Source organism: Balaenoptera physalus (assembly GCF_965194825.1).
Source record: "Balaenoptera physalus genome assembly, chromosome: 8".
Classification (NCBI taxonomy): Eukaryota; Metazoa; Chordata; class Mammalia; order Artiodactyla; family Balaenopteridae; genus Balaenoptera; species Balaenoptera physalus.
In genome coordinates, this window is record NC_138887.1 from 44,407,161 (window position 1) to 44,421,021 (window position 13,861).

A 13,861-nucleotide genomic window follows, 5' to 3' on the forward strand; every position below is an offset into this window, starting at 1 on the left:
TTATTATGCCCTGGCATTTACAGAATCACAAGTTTCACATCTGAGACTAGTTCAATATTATTGGTCAGGTTTCTTGTTCACCAGGTCTTTCACTAATGCATTGATGTAGGAGTGAAAATAACACTGCTATCTCAGACACAGAGGAAGGCTCAAATAACTGAGCAATGGAAATCTAAATTCAACTAAAATATTTTGAAATGCTGTTCCAATACTATCTTTGATCGTTTTGAAACTTAGGTATTCATATCAAGGCCAACAGCATGCTAGTAATAGCAATACATCAACCACATTCATCCAGCCCAGCAATTCCCAAAATGTTTTCTGTAGGACACTAGTTTCTAGAATGTTAATAGATGCCACTCACAGTAAAGTTTCTAAAATTTAAGATGCTTAGGTAATGGTGGAATGAACAAAGCTGAACAACTAATTTAGCTCCTGCAAGACCATTAAGACTATTAACTCTAAGACCATTAAGTATGTGAATGTGCAATGTGAATTTTAGGACAGTAATAGAATGTGAACGTTTTCCTATATTTACTTGAATGTTGTAGCTTTTTCCCAAGGCATATTGGAAAAACCAGTGTTCCAAGGAACACACTTGAGAAAAGTTGACCCCATATAAACCTTCATTGTGTGAAAAATACCGAAGTCTCTTGTAGTGCTGGGGACGCTGAGAAAGCAATTGCTTCTGATTGGACATTCTCTAAGTAGAATACACACACCTGTAATTTAAATGTTTGATGGCATTCCCTACCAAACGTCTGCTATGTTTTGGCAGGCTTTGTGTCCTGCTCCAATTTCTTCCTCCACAATGAAGAGTCATATTTAACAAGTAACTTTGTTTCTTTGATTTCCACATTTCAGGGGCATTTAATCCATTTAATTGCTGGTTCAGTTGACCCCTCCCCAAATGCCTTGCCGGTTTCATTATACGGGCAACTCAAATACCATCTCATTCTCTAGAATCATCCTATTCCCTTCAGCTTAAACTCAAAAAACAATAATATATCGACATGGAATGGAAGACTACATCTATGTAAGTCTTATTTTCTTAGTAAAGACTCGTAGAGTGCCAAAAGATTTTCAGAGATCATATAAGCATCCATTTATTTAGGGTACTGTCCATTTTTAACCATTTAAAATTTATCTTTTACTTTATCTGCTTAAATATAAAATTTTCCATTTACAGGTATATTTAACTTATCCCAGGTGAACCATGAGTGGATGAGCCACTTTGCAGTTTGCAAATTTGCCTTCAAAGCTCACAGGCCACTCTCACTCAACTTGGTTAAGTTGCTGCCTCCTGTTGATTCTGCCTTTTCTTGGGTCAGTAAACAACCCGCTATGCAGGAAAGACCTCTGAAATTCCTAACAATTATTTCTCCCTCTTCCCACAATTAGGGAGGAGAAAGAAGAAAGAGAGGAGAAAAAAATACACAGTTCTGCTTAGACTGTCACTTTGCATCAGTCTGAGAGGGAACACATATTCCTGGCCTGAAAGAGGCTGCCGAGAACAATTAAGCATGGGACTAAGAGTGAACCTGGGAAACATTCCAGCTTCTCGCAAGTCAGGTCTTCACAGTGTGGTCTCCAACGTAGCAAAAATAAATAGATAAATAAATAGATTTCTACCAGTATATATGATCATTCATCTTAAAATTAGGTACATGTACTATTTGTTGTACTTACACATTACATACATTATAAGGCACTCAAAAGACAAATTTTGAGTGCACGTGATAAACAGGGTGACCTAATGACTTCTTTTCCAAACAGAGCCTCTTCTGAGGGCAAAAGGTGGTGCTATTTATAATTATATTGAGACAACTGCTGTGAATTGGAACTCTCCTAGGCAAAGCTGCCTGTAGAAAACACCTAACAAAGATTAAATTAAAAATATTTCAAATGTCTTACTAATTATAATGGCTTTTTACTATCATCAGGTAATATCTCAAAGTATAATATACTCTGGGAGCTAAATTCACCATCAACCTTAGGGGTGTTAATCTATATTTCAAGTAGATATTTTGATAACTTTAGTGGTTTCACCTCACTGCTTAGTAAGTCTGATTATATCATCATTATTTTTTTCTTTCCTACTTACATTTGAGACTAACGAAGATTTTCCGTGAGAATTAGAATGGTTAGCTCTGGCACTTTTCTGTTTTGTCTTCTTTTATTTGAAAAACTGCATTTGCAAAAATATTTTACAGTCTTCATTTTGTTATTTAATTAATACCAGGAAACATAAGAGACAATAAAACTTATAAATCCATTTAACAGGCAAAGATAACAGGCACAATACTTGTTCCCTTTGCAGAACTTCAACTCTTACCTCAGGTTACCAGACATTAATGACATGAGATAATCTGACATTTGGACAAAATAAAGGCACCAGTGTGGATACAATATTAAATATATGTGAAGCTTAATTTACTTTGGACTTTTAAAATGTAATGTAATGTAAATGATAGAGCTAGTCTTTCTGCACTCCAGTAGCATGTATCTTCTGAACTCCTTGGGATGTACACAGCTAACATTAGAGCTGGTTATCTAGACCAGCGTTTCTCCGTCGTGTACATAAAACTACTTGAAGTTCTTAAGAAAATGCAGATTCTAATTTAGTCGGTCTCCAGTGCAGCCCAAGATTCTGCATTTCTACCAACTTTTTAAGTGTTGCTTGTCTAAGGACCACACTTTAAGTAACCAGAACCCTAGACCTGTTCTGCTCAGTACACTAACCACTGCCACATATGGCTATTGAGCAGTTAACGTGTGGTTAATCAAAGTTGAGACTTACTGTCAATGTAAAATACACACCAGATTTCAAAGGAGTACGAAAAAAGAATGTAAAATATTTTATTAATAATTTTAAAACTGATGATATGTCAAAATAATAATTTTGATCCTTATGATATATAAATTTCATTTAATGTAGAGTAGGGATACATTACTAATTTTTAATGTGATTACTAGAAAATTTAAAATTATTTGTGTGTCTCACATTATATTTACTTTGGTTGCTGCTGTTCAAGATCACAGAACAATGTCCTGATTACATAAAGTGGTAGTGAAAACATTCACTGTGTGCCTCGATTAATATTTCCAAATTTGCCTTCTGCCGTTCCCCATCCCATAATCTAAGTTTCAGCTACATGATGCTACTGGATATTCACTCAATATTTATTCTTTCATTTATTTGTTCATTAAATAAATATTTATTGAGTGTCTACACTGAAGCAGGTAACACTAGTAGGTAATAGCGGTGTAAAAAAGATAGATGTGGCCCAGCTTCATTAAACATACTATCTCCGATTAATGCTTCTCTTTTCATAAAAAGAAAAATTGCTTTTATTCCTTACATCCCTCTCTTTTCTGAAGGTACCTGCTGGTTCCTTAATCTGTACTTCTATAGTGTTTTGTATGTATTTCACAAAAAGCATTTCCTTATATTATGCTTAATATATATTTTATTAACTGTATGTTTTCCCACATATATATGTTATTAATTGAGTCTTTGATGGTATGATTTAATCACCATTTAATCGTCCATTTAAAGTACAATTTCCAGCACATAGTAGGTGCTTACTAAAGTAATTTTTGAGTGGACTCATTATTTCACAAATAAGATGGTAAAAATAAATTAAACATCAATCACTTCCACTATCTAATTTAATTTTAAAAATCATTGATTATTTTAATTTGATTGCCATTTGGCATGGTTCACTCTAGCCCTCTTTCTGTTATTACAGATGTCTTAGGCAGTAATGTACTATCAAGCTCAGCAGATTTAGAATCAATTCAGCAAAATTTGAGCCATACTTGATGATCTTATTTGACTTTAAGCAATTCATTAATTCTTTCTGAGTAAGGCTATCCTCATTAGTAAAGTGGATTTTTAACTACTATTGCATGTTTTTGTTGAAGATTGAAAGATTCAATTTATGAAAGAGTGCCCAGTTTATAGCAGTCCCTCAATAAATATGAAATCTAACTAGCTAATTCTTAGTCATCTTATTTTCTTTTTAGTAAGTAAATGTAAAATAATGTTTGGTGGATAAAGCATTAGACAACTTACATGTTCTGAGTAAAATGTATGACTTTACCTTTCCCTAAATGTGCTGCTTTGCAAGTAGTCCCATTTCCCTCTCAATCATTTTAGGCGTAAAATGAGGGGACGAGACAAAATGACATCCTTCCATCATCTTAAAGTCACTGAATATTAGGAGATGACAAGGAAGCCTTAAAAAACAATGTCAGCAAAAACAAAGGCTTTTTAATACTTGCCTTTCTTTTTTTTCTTCCCTCAATCTGGTTTCAGTTTAAAAGTCATTGCACAGGCATGACTAATGATAGGTTAAAGTTGAATCTATTTTATAGATCCAATGGACGTTAAAAGGATAATAAAAGAATACTATGGAAAAGTCTGTGCCCACAAATTTTGTAATCTAGATGAGATGAACCAATTCCTTCAAAGACACAATTTACCAAAACTCACATGAGAAGAAATAGACAATATGAATAGGCCTGTATTAAAGAATTTTAATCAATAATTAATAATCTTCCAAAACAGAAAGCACAAGACCCAGATGGATTCACTTATGAATTCTACCAAACAGTTGAAAAAGAATTATACCAATTCTCTATAATCTCTTTCAAAGGATAGAAGCAGGGGGAATATTTCCTAAGTCATTCTATGAGGTCAGCATTTCCCTAATAACACAACCAAAGACACTACAAGAAATAAAAACTACAGATCAATATCTCTCATAAACGTAGATGTAAAATTCCTTAACAAAGTATTAGAAAATCAAATCCTATAATGTATAAAATGAATTACACACCACAATCAAGTGAGATTCATCCCAGGTATGCAAGGCTGCATCAACATTTGGAAATCAAGTAATGTAATCAATCATATCAACAGGCTAAAGAAGAAAAAATAACATGATCAAATCAATATATGCAGAAAAAGCATCTGACAAAATCCAACATTCATTCATGATAAAAAACACTCAGTAAATTAGGGATAGAGAAGACCTTCCTCAACTTGGTAAAGAATATCTAAAAAAGACCCTATAGCTAACATCATGCTTAATAGTGAAAAACTCAAAGCCTTGTCTATGTAACAAAAAACCCTCCTGGAACTAATAAGTTATTATAGCAAGGTTGCAGGATATAAGGTTAAAATACAAAAGTCAATTGCTTTCTTTTATAGCAGTGAACAAGTGGAATTTGAAATTAAACACAATGCCATTCACATTAGCACCCCAAAAATAAAATACTTATATATAAGTAACAAAATATGTATAAGAGCTATATGAGGAAACCTACAAAACTCTGATGAACAAAATCAAACAACTAAATGGAGAAATATTCCATGTTTATGGATAGGTAGACTCAATATTGTCAAGATATCAGTTGATCTACTGATTCAATGCAATCCCAATCAAAATCCCAGCAAGTTATCGTATTGATAGTGACAAACCGATTCAACAGTTTACACAGAGATCCACAATAGCCAATACAATATTAAAGGATAATAACAAAGTTGGAGGTCTGACACCACCTGACTGCAAGACTACAGTCTTAAAGCTACAGTAATCAGAACAGTGTGTTATTGGTGAAAAATATAGACAAGTAGATCAATGGAACAGAAGAGGAAGCCCAGAAATAGAACCTCACCTCATAGATATACTCAAATGATCTTTGATAAAGGGGGAAAGGCATTACAATGGAGAAAAGATAGTCTTTTAAACAAATGGTGCTAGAACAACTGAACTGAACATCCACATGCAAAAAATGAATCTAGACACAGATCTTGTACTCTTCACAAAAATTAACTCAAAATGGATTACAAACTTAAATGTAAAATTCAAAGTATGAAACTCCTAAAAAATAACATAGGAGAAAACTTAGATGACCTTGATTATGTCTACAACTTTTTAGATAAAACACTAAAGTCAGAATCCATGTGAGTAAACCATGGACTTTGGGTGATTATGATGTGTCAATACGGGTTCATCAATTGTAACAAATGGCCCACTCTGGTGGGGGAATGTTGATAATGGGAGAGGCTATGCATATGTGAGGGTAGGGGGTACATGGGAAATCTCTGTACCTTACCATCAATTTTGCTTTAAATCTAAACTTCTCTAAAAAATTGAAGTCTTAAAAAATTGGATTTATTAGCATGAAGTCATAGTTCAATATATAGATATAAGTATAGTTACAGATATAGATGAAAAGTTCTGTATGTGCATGTGTGTAAGTGTAAACACATATATTACCTAGCTCTGTCCACTGAGAGGGCCTATGAGTAGCAAAATCCCAAGAATCAAAAGCACATGATCTTGGTTTCTACATGGTATTTTCCTATGAAAGGAACCAGGGCTCCCTGAAGAAATGGCTAATTTCTGTGCTGCAGCAACTCCAAGATGATTCTAGAACATTGTGTGCACCAGATAGTATCGAAGTACTCAAAGAATGATTTAGACATGTCAAAATGATAAAGGATCTAGCTTAAAGGACTCTTGCTGATCAACTCTGGACAATTATAGTAATGGTTATAACACACTGAATAAAATTAGAATTCTTTAGTTTGCACTGATATAAACAAATGAATAAATGAATTATGAGAAGATAAATCTCTCCCTTACAGTAGAGTATCAAATAATAAATGCATTGTGATAAATGAAATTAGAAAATAATCATCAATAATCATCAAAGTAATAATACAGGCAAGAAATATCAACAGTTTCTAAAATTAATGAATTACACAACACTGTAAATCAACCATACTTAAATTTAAAAAATAAAAGATAAAAAAATAAAATAAAATTAATGAATGAAGTGTTAAAAGAAACAGGATATTTATTTAATCTCAAAATAGCTCCCTGCAAAATACTTAATAATTACAAAGAGAAGAAAGAAATGTAACTTTCTAGTGGAAAAACGTGGCAGTGACCACCTTAATCAAATTATCAAAGGCAGTATGACCGTAATGAGACACAAATATCATAGGCAAACTGACAGGACACAGAATGACTCCTGTGCATTCCTTCCAAAAATGCATAACATTATAGGTATATTCCTAGGTATGACCTTGAGGAAACACTGGACAATACTGCACTGAGGGACATTCTACAAAATGAATGCCTTGTAATCTCCAACCATGTCAAGGCTGTAAAAGTCAAGGAAAGACTGAAGAACTGCTCTTTTTGAAGGAGCCGAGAATGACGTGACCACTGAGTGCAAGGCACCAGGCTGGATTGGATTCAGTTGTGATAATTGCCTGGGCAGTTGTCAAAACCAAATGGTGGTAAAGGATACATGGGAGTTCTTTGTACCATTCTTGACATTTTTTGGTAACCTTGAATTTTTTCCAAATAAAATTGTGTTTAATAAAAAGGATGAAAGCAAACAAAGCAGAACAAATATTTTTATATGAAACAATAGAAGATAAATGAAAACTTTTTTGCAGTTAGTCAAACGCATCATAATTTGAAGCCAGTGTGCACGGGAAATGTGTGATACTGGCCTGCTGTATGCATGGTCTTTGTGGTTATATAATATTTCTCTTCTGTATCTGGACAAGTACTGTCATATTTATGTAACTTATTCCTAATAAAAATCACCTCAGTATTGTCTGATCTCCCAGTCTATTTAGATATTATTCAGTATATATCTCCACAGCATTCTGTATATACCTCCATCAGCATGAATCACAAGGCCCCTTGAGCTCAAAATAGGAGCTCCTTGGTGGTAGGAAGCTTAATGTGAAAGATCACTATACCATTGCAATGTGTGGCAGAGTTAAAGTTACATTATGTCCATATTATGAATTATGTGTTTTCCAATCAGTGTAATTCTTTGTCCCATTTAATCTTTTTTTTTGTTGAAATGCCTATATAGAAATATTAAAATTGCATTGTCACTTTTCTTCTAATTTTAATGACTTGATAGAGTTTCACCCATTGTTTGGATTTTTACTTTTCTGTTAAAATTTTAAAAATCTTCATGATACCAAATTTTAGGCATTTGGTCTTTCAAATGGTGTATCACTGAAATTTGTTTTTTCCCCTAAGTGAGAGAATGTATCTTAAGATGGAATTTTCCCAATTTACTACTATAACAGATGTACTTCTTCTTTGTCTTTTTCTTTAATCTCATGTGTCCTTGACATCTATATTTTTGTTATATGGACTGTGTTCAATTTGATTTTAAATTTACTGCTATGTAAGAGGATGCATGTCATGCTTAAAATTTACAGTGATTGCTCTTAAGTTTTTCAAAAGCATTTTTCAAGCCACTAGCATTTTCTCTAATTGTTGAGATCAAAGATTTATTACTTGGAAAACTCAGTTCTGATATAAGGATTATATTCTCTTTGCCTCCTTACTTCTCCACTACTGTAAGAGCTGGACCAAGCAGGGTGAGATTAGCATAACAATCATCCACAGAAGAAGTCTGTGGTGCTAAAAGGAAAGGCCAGCAGCCCTAGGAAGACCACTTGAAGGAAAGAACGGGCAGCCAGGGGAAACTGCTGAGCATGATCTGTTGCTAAGTCCCAGGGAGTCACCTGGCAGCTGTGTGGAAGTTAGATCTGGTGTTAGCGTGTTGATAATTAAGTGGGCATCACACATGAGCTGTACTTGGATAGGATTAGAAAGAGATCACCTACTCCTCTCGCCAAGAAAAAAAGGGGAAAACAGTTTAGGTCATCAACAGAAGCCTGGGTTTCTCTCATTCCAGTTGTATTCTCACCTTGTTCCAACTTGAAATTATTATCATTTCTCATAGGTTTTGATGTTAAACAATATAATGCGGTGTTTAAAAGAACAGACTTTGTAGCCACATTCACTAGGTTCAAATCCAACTCTTGTTCACTAGCTATGCAAACTTGAGTATTTTACTTAATTTCCCTACCTCAATTTCTTCAGCTGAAAAATGGGAATAATTTATGGATAATAATAAAATATTAGCAAAGATAAACTGAGTCAATACATATGACTATACTGGCTTGACACAGTAAGAATTCAATAAATGTTCACTATTATTATTACAATGTTTTATGATAGTGTTGAGACATTTTCTTTATCTTTCAAATCTTCATAGATATTTAAGGAAAGAGAGAAGGTAGCCATTCGGCTGCCATCCAGAAGCTATGTGGAAGTGGGATTTCTTTATCGTCCATTTTAAATGATCTCTTTCATAACATTCAAAATCATCTGAGCCCTTGATGACACGAAACTTGCATTGCCAAAGGTGACACACAGAAACCCCTGTCCATAACCGTATCAACTCATCATCCTTAACTGGAATAAATCTACCACTTTCAACCAACTTCACAGTCAACTCACATTTTTCAACCACTGCTGGACTCTCAAAGCTGATTTACAATACTTTTATTTATCCTCAATTTCCTAGTGAGCTTTTTTTTGCATTTCCTTTTGTGGCTATTACAAAATACTTCTATTCTCCTTAAACTTGCCATATCATTTCTCAAAACTCCAGAATGCTGTCCGCAAAAGCTTTTTAAATGAACTCATTTTTATGTTAGTGATTAAATTGATATTATCTATTTTTATTGCCTTCATGATCTTTTTTATCATCCTTATAATTTCTTGAAATTTCATGCTACCACTATTGACTTTCCCCCATTATCTATTAATAAACACAATTAAGTCTTTCTTATCCTAAAACATCTTCTGTCATCTCCCTATCCTTAAAGTTTAGAAACCTCTTCTTTCACCCTTTTTTGCAGACTTCTCTACTCATTAGATAAGTTAAATCAGTGTTTTCTAAGGCAAAAAATGTTTGCATTTCTATATAGTAACAGCTGTGCTCTCTCGCTTTCTCTTTTAAAAAATTTCAAAAAAACTATCATAATGAAATAAATTTTAGAAATAGTTAATTAAATTATATAAATAAAATAGTAAAATTATGTAAGGTATTTAATAGTTTAACATGGATTGTTAATCTTCAAAAATTGTGTATGTGTGTAAGTTTCATGGGTTATAATGGGTAGCTTGGCTTGCAAACCTACTTAATCTTTCAAACCTTAAATCTTTGTTCTCAGAACACCCAAGATTATACCAATCTAGAATCAGTATATCAAAACATACATGCTGACCTTTTCTATGATACATTCAAACATAGACACGTGCATGCATTAAACTGTGTGCTGGTAATTCTGAATGAATGTATCAAGCTGAATCCGGTCAAAACTAAGCTCATCTTTCTCTTCAATTTTTAAAATTTTAACTACTACTTTTAATGTCATCTTTCCAGGCTTAAAATTCCAGAAAATACTCAAAACAATCTGTAATTCCTTCCTTGTGCTGTAATTTACTAAGTGAAAGGTTAAAAGGGCCTAAAGAAAAGTAATATCAGTGAAAATAAAATAATAAAATTATAGAAAAATATAATATTTTAGAGGAGAATACAGAAAATTTGGCAACTGACTGGATATGGTAGAAAACTATCACTATTCTAGATTGGGAGAGGAAATTTTCCTACAGTGTATAGAAAATATTTAAATGAGAGTGTTATGATTAATATCACTTCCAAAAATGAGCATTATTTTCTTTTTTAAAATCCAGATAGTTGCATTATACGAGGAAAGCAGATTACTGATTTATAATAAGGTCTAAATTTAAGAAAAATTGAGCACCTACATTATCTTCTAAAGTAAATGCCATGTGTACCTGTCTCTGAGCAGGCGTTTACTTCAAGAGCTGGCTGACACTGATTAGTAGAAACAGCAAAGGGGCTATCTATTAAGGAAATATTTAACCCGGTTCTGATTTTCAAAGACTAGCTTCTCTTACCCTTCTCTAAGTATTGCATTCTCCTTTCTTTCAAGAATTATGACTCAGGAACTATCCGAAAATTAGATTCTGAGATACTGAAACATAGAACAGCAGATGCAGCCCTAAATCCATCCTAGTCGACGATATCACCACCTAAGGTCATTAGACTTTACCTACAAAATTTCAGAGTGAGAGCAGACAAGGCTAGGTAGATGGTCAACCTTAGGATGTAAAAATCTGCTTCATTTCCTCACACTCATCAAAAACTAAAATGACTCCTGACCTTCAACTTGAGCATCCTATGCTGTAAAGAATATTGAACAATTCAAACAGAAGTTTGGATCCCTTTTAATCACTGTGCCCTATGAATGGAATGACTTTTTCAAAGTTATTAATAACAAAGGTCATGAGGAAGGAGAATGTGCTTATTTTTTAATCTCCCTATCAAAACACTTTTTCCCATATTTTAGATGATGCTTCTTTTTTGATTGATGGGACTGTTAAGTTTCTGGGAATAAAAGCCAAACAAACATATCATACAGAAGTTTTCTTTAGGCACTCAAATTCAAGTCCTATTTAACACAGTGGGGTCACCAAAACTCGAGTAAAGCTTTTGCCAATGTTTGTGTTTTCTTGTCATTAGATGAAAATCAAAGTCATGTGAACACCCACAGGGAAAACAGCAGGTCTCAATGTGTGCTTGGTGGGGCACATTCTATGATTTATTCTCTTGTACTCTTTTATGTTCGACAGTGTAACTACAGCTTCATTTTTTTTTTTATTATTTGTGTTGTAATTGTGGAGGTCCTAAGAAATTTTCTCCCCCTTTACATATACCGTTTATCTACAGTTGCCAGGTGGTTTCAGAGAAGAAAATCAAACTTCCCTCTGCAATGAGTCTACTTCCTTTACTGTTTAACTACAGAAGACAATGTAGCAGGTGCCTGAAAACCTGAGGGAAGACATGAAGCAAAGGGCAAATCCAAAGAATTTTGACTGTATGCTCTACTAAAAGCCCTTCCAGGAAATGAAAGCAATACAGGTATAACAAAGGTATACAAGGAAAAAATACGTATGTTCATACGCATGCACACAAACACCCACACACGATGGAATTCCTAAAAAACGTGGTTATGGCAAGAGGAAGTACTAAACCCAAATCATTTAATAGTAAAGTTATATTTCTTTTCAACTAAATATTAAGACGTAAAGGCTGGTGATGTCAAACATTTTAACCAACAAATATAAAGGCTAGCATAAAAACCTTTATTATTATTATTATTTATCTTTTGAGAATTTCATTGAATATTTTGTTCGTTTTGCATTTAACTAGCAAGATAGTTCACACAAAAGAAGCTGCATACAAAGAGATATTTTCTCTGGTAACAGGCAACTTGTTGGGAAAGAAAAAAAAATAGCTGTTTACATTAGCAAAAAGCACAGCCTTCAGCAAATATGCATAAACTATAATGACTGAAATTCCATTGAAGTCTTGGCATGTTAAATTTTGTTTAAAACATTTTAATTCACCTCCTCTCCCATCGCAGCTAAAACACTGCAGAGCAGCGGATTTTTTTACTTTAAGGGGAAAAAAAGGAATAAATACAAGGCACCTCAATGTAGTAGTGGTGGCTTTGGTTTTGACACTCATCCAAATCAAACTCTCATTCACATTTTGAAGTCATTGAATTCAGTGCCAGACAGTGATGGAATGTAGAACAGATAGAAAGTAAAGCAGCTGAAGGAAGGAGTGGGCTTAGAATTTCATTTTGATATATTTATTACCTCGCTTTCTAAAACAAAAATTACTCAAGGACGGCTGAAAAACTTTTATCGAAAGTTACAGACTCTGGTTAAAGAATAAATAAATATGACTCTCTAGGAAAGTAAAAAGAAAACAGTATTTAAAGCTCTCCATTTACAACCTTTTGTTTGATAGGATTCTCATATTATTAGATAATGGTAGCTAACATTTCTTGGAAAAACTGTTACTACTTCAACTCATTTCCTCAGAATAGCTCTGTGATACACGTACTATTGTTTCTTCCCATTCTGTAGAAACAGGCCTTAGAGAATTTGAGCAAAAGTTTATCAAAATAGCAGATAGAATTCAAAGAAATAGCCAGCCCTCAAAGGTAGGCAACTTTTGAACTCTACTGCTACTCTCCCTCTGCACTGAAGACTGATTCTTTAATGCTATGCTCTGCTGTTTTAGGCTCCTGAGTATGTTGTATATGCTTCAACTTTTTAAATGCAAGGAATTACATTTGCACCACTTAAGAATGCAATAAGAATGTATTTCCAAGGTTCTTAATATTTGATGCAACTCATATCATCAATACTTATATTTAATATTTAAAAGCAATAAGTTATACATTGTATCTATACTTACACAATTTTTAGAAAATGTAAGTATTTTCTCTAAGACACACAAACACAGAGCAAAGAAGTTCCTTAAGTATTTAACTCAGCATCTACTGAAATGAGTGGGATAATTCAATTAAAAAATGACTGACCCTAACTACACACCAGGCACCATCCCAGGTTCTGCTCCATCTAAGTTACACCAGAGTCAAGGTATTTTTATCCCTCAATGAATATAATAATTCAATAAAGTTCACATTATCTTACTTTGTTATGAATAACTAAACTTGCCATGTTCTCTTAATTTTTCATGCCAAATCATCTAAAGCCTAGAATCACAGCATTTTTAAAGCTGAAAAGGATCATCTATTTTGCTTTTCCAATGTATCATCATCTCTCTTTTTCTTTTATCATTCTCTTAATCCAAACTCCACTCAGATGTATTTTCAAATTCATTCTGCCAAATAATATCACTGGAAGAGTGTTCCTCTTCTACCAGGCCTGATTCCTTTCTGTTCTTCATTGCTTTTCCCCAGCCTATTTGGTTTCTGAAAACCCATGACCTGCTACATCTGTTATTATTATTATTATCTTGCTTTATTTTAAGGTGACATCCCATTTGATTCAAATGTGAAGTTTCTTTTCCATTTTTCAATAATTTCAGAAAAGCATGTCTTTGACAA

The 13,861-nt window shown here is 33.5% G+C and overlaps 1 long non-coding RNA gene across 1 annotated transcript in view; it reads left to right on the plus strand.

Annotated features, from left to right (window-relative positions):
• The window catches only part of LOC309665809, a 95,999-nt gene that overhangs the window by 69,181 nt on the left and 12,957 nt on the right, over window positions 1-13,861 (plus strand). The gene's annotated exons all lie outside the window — the stretch shown is intronic.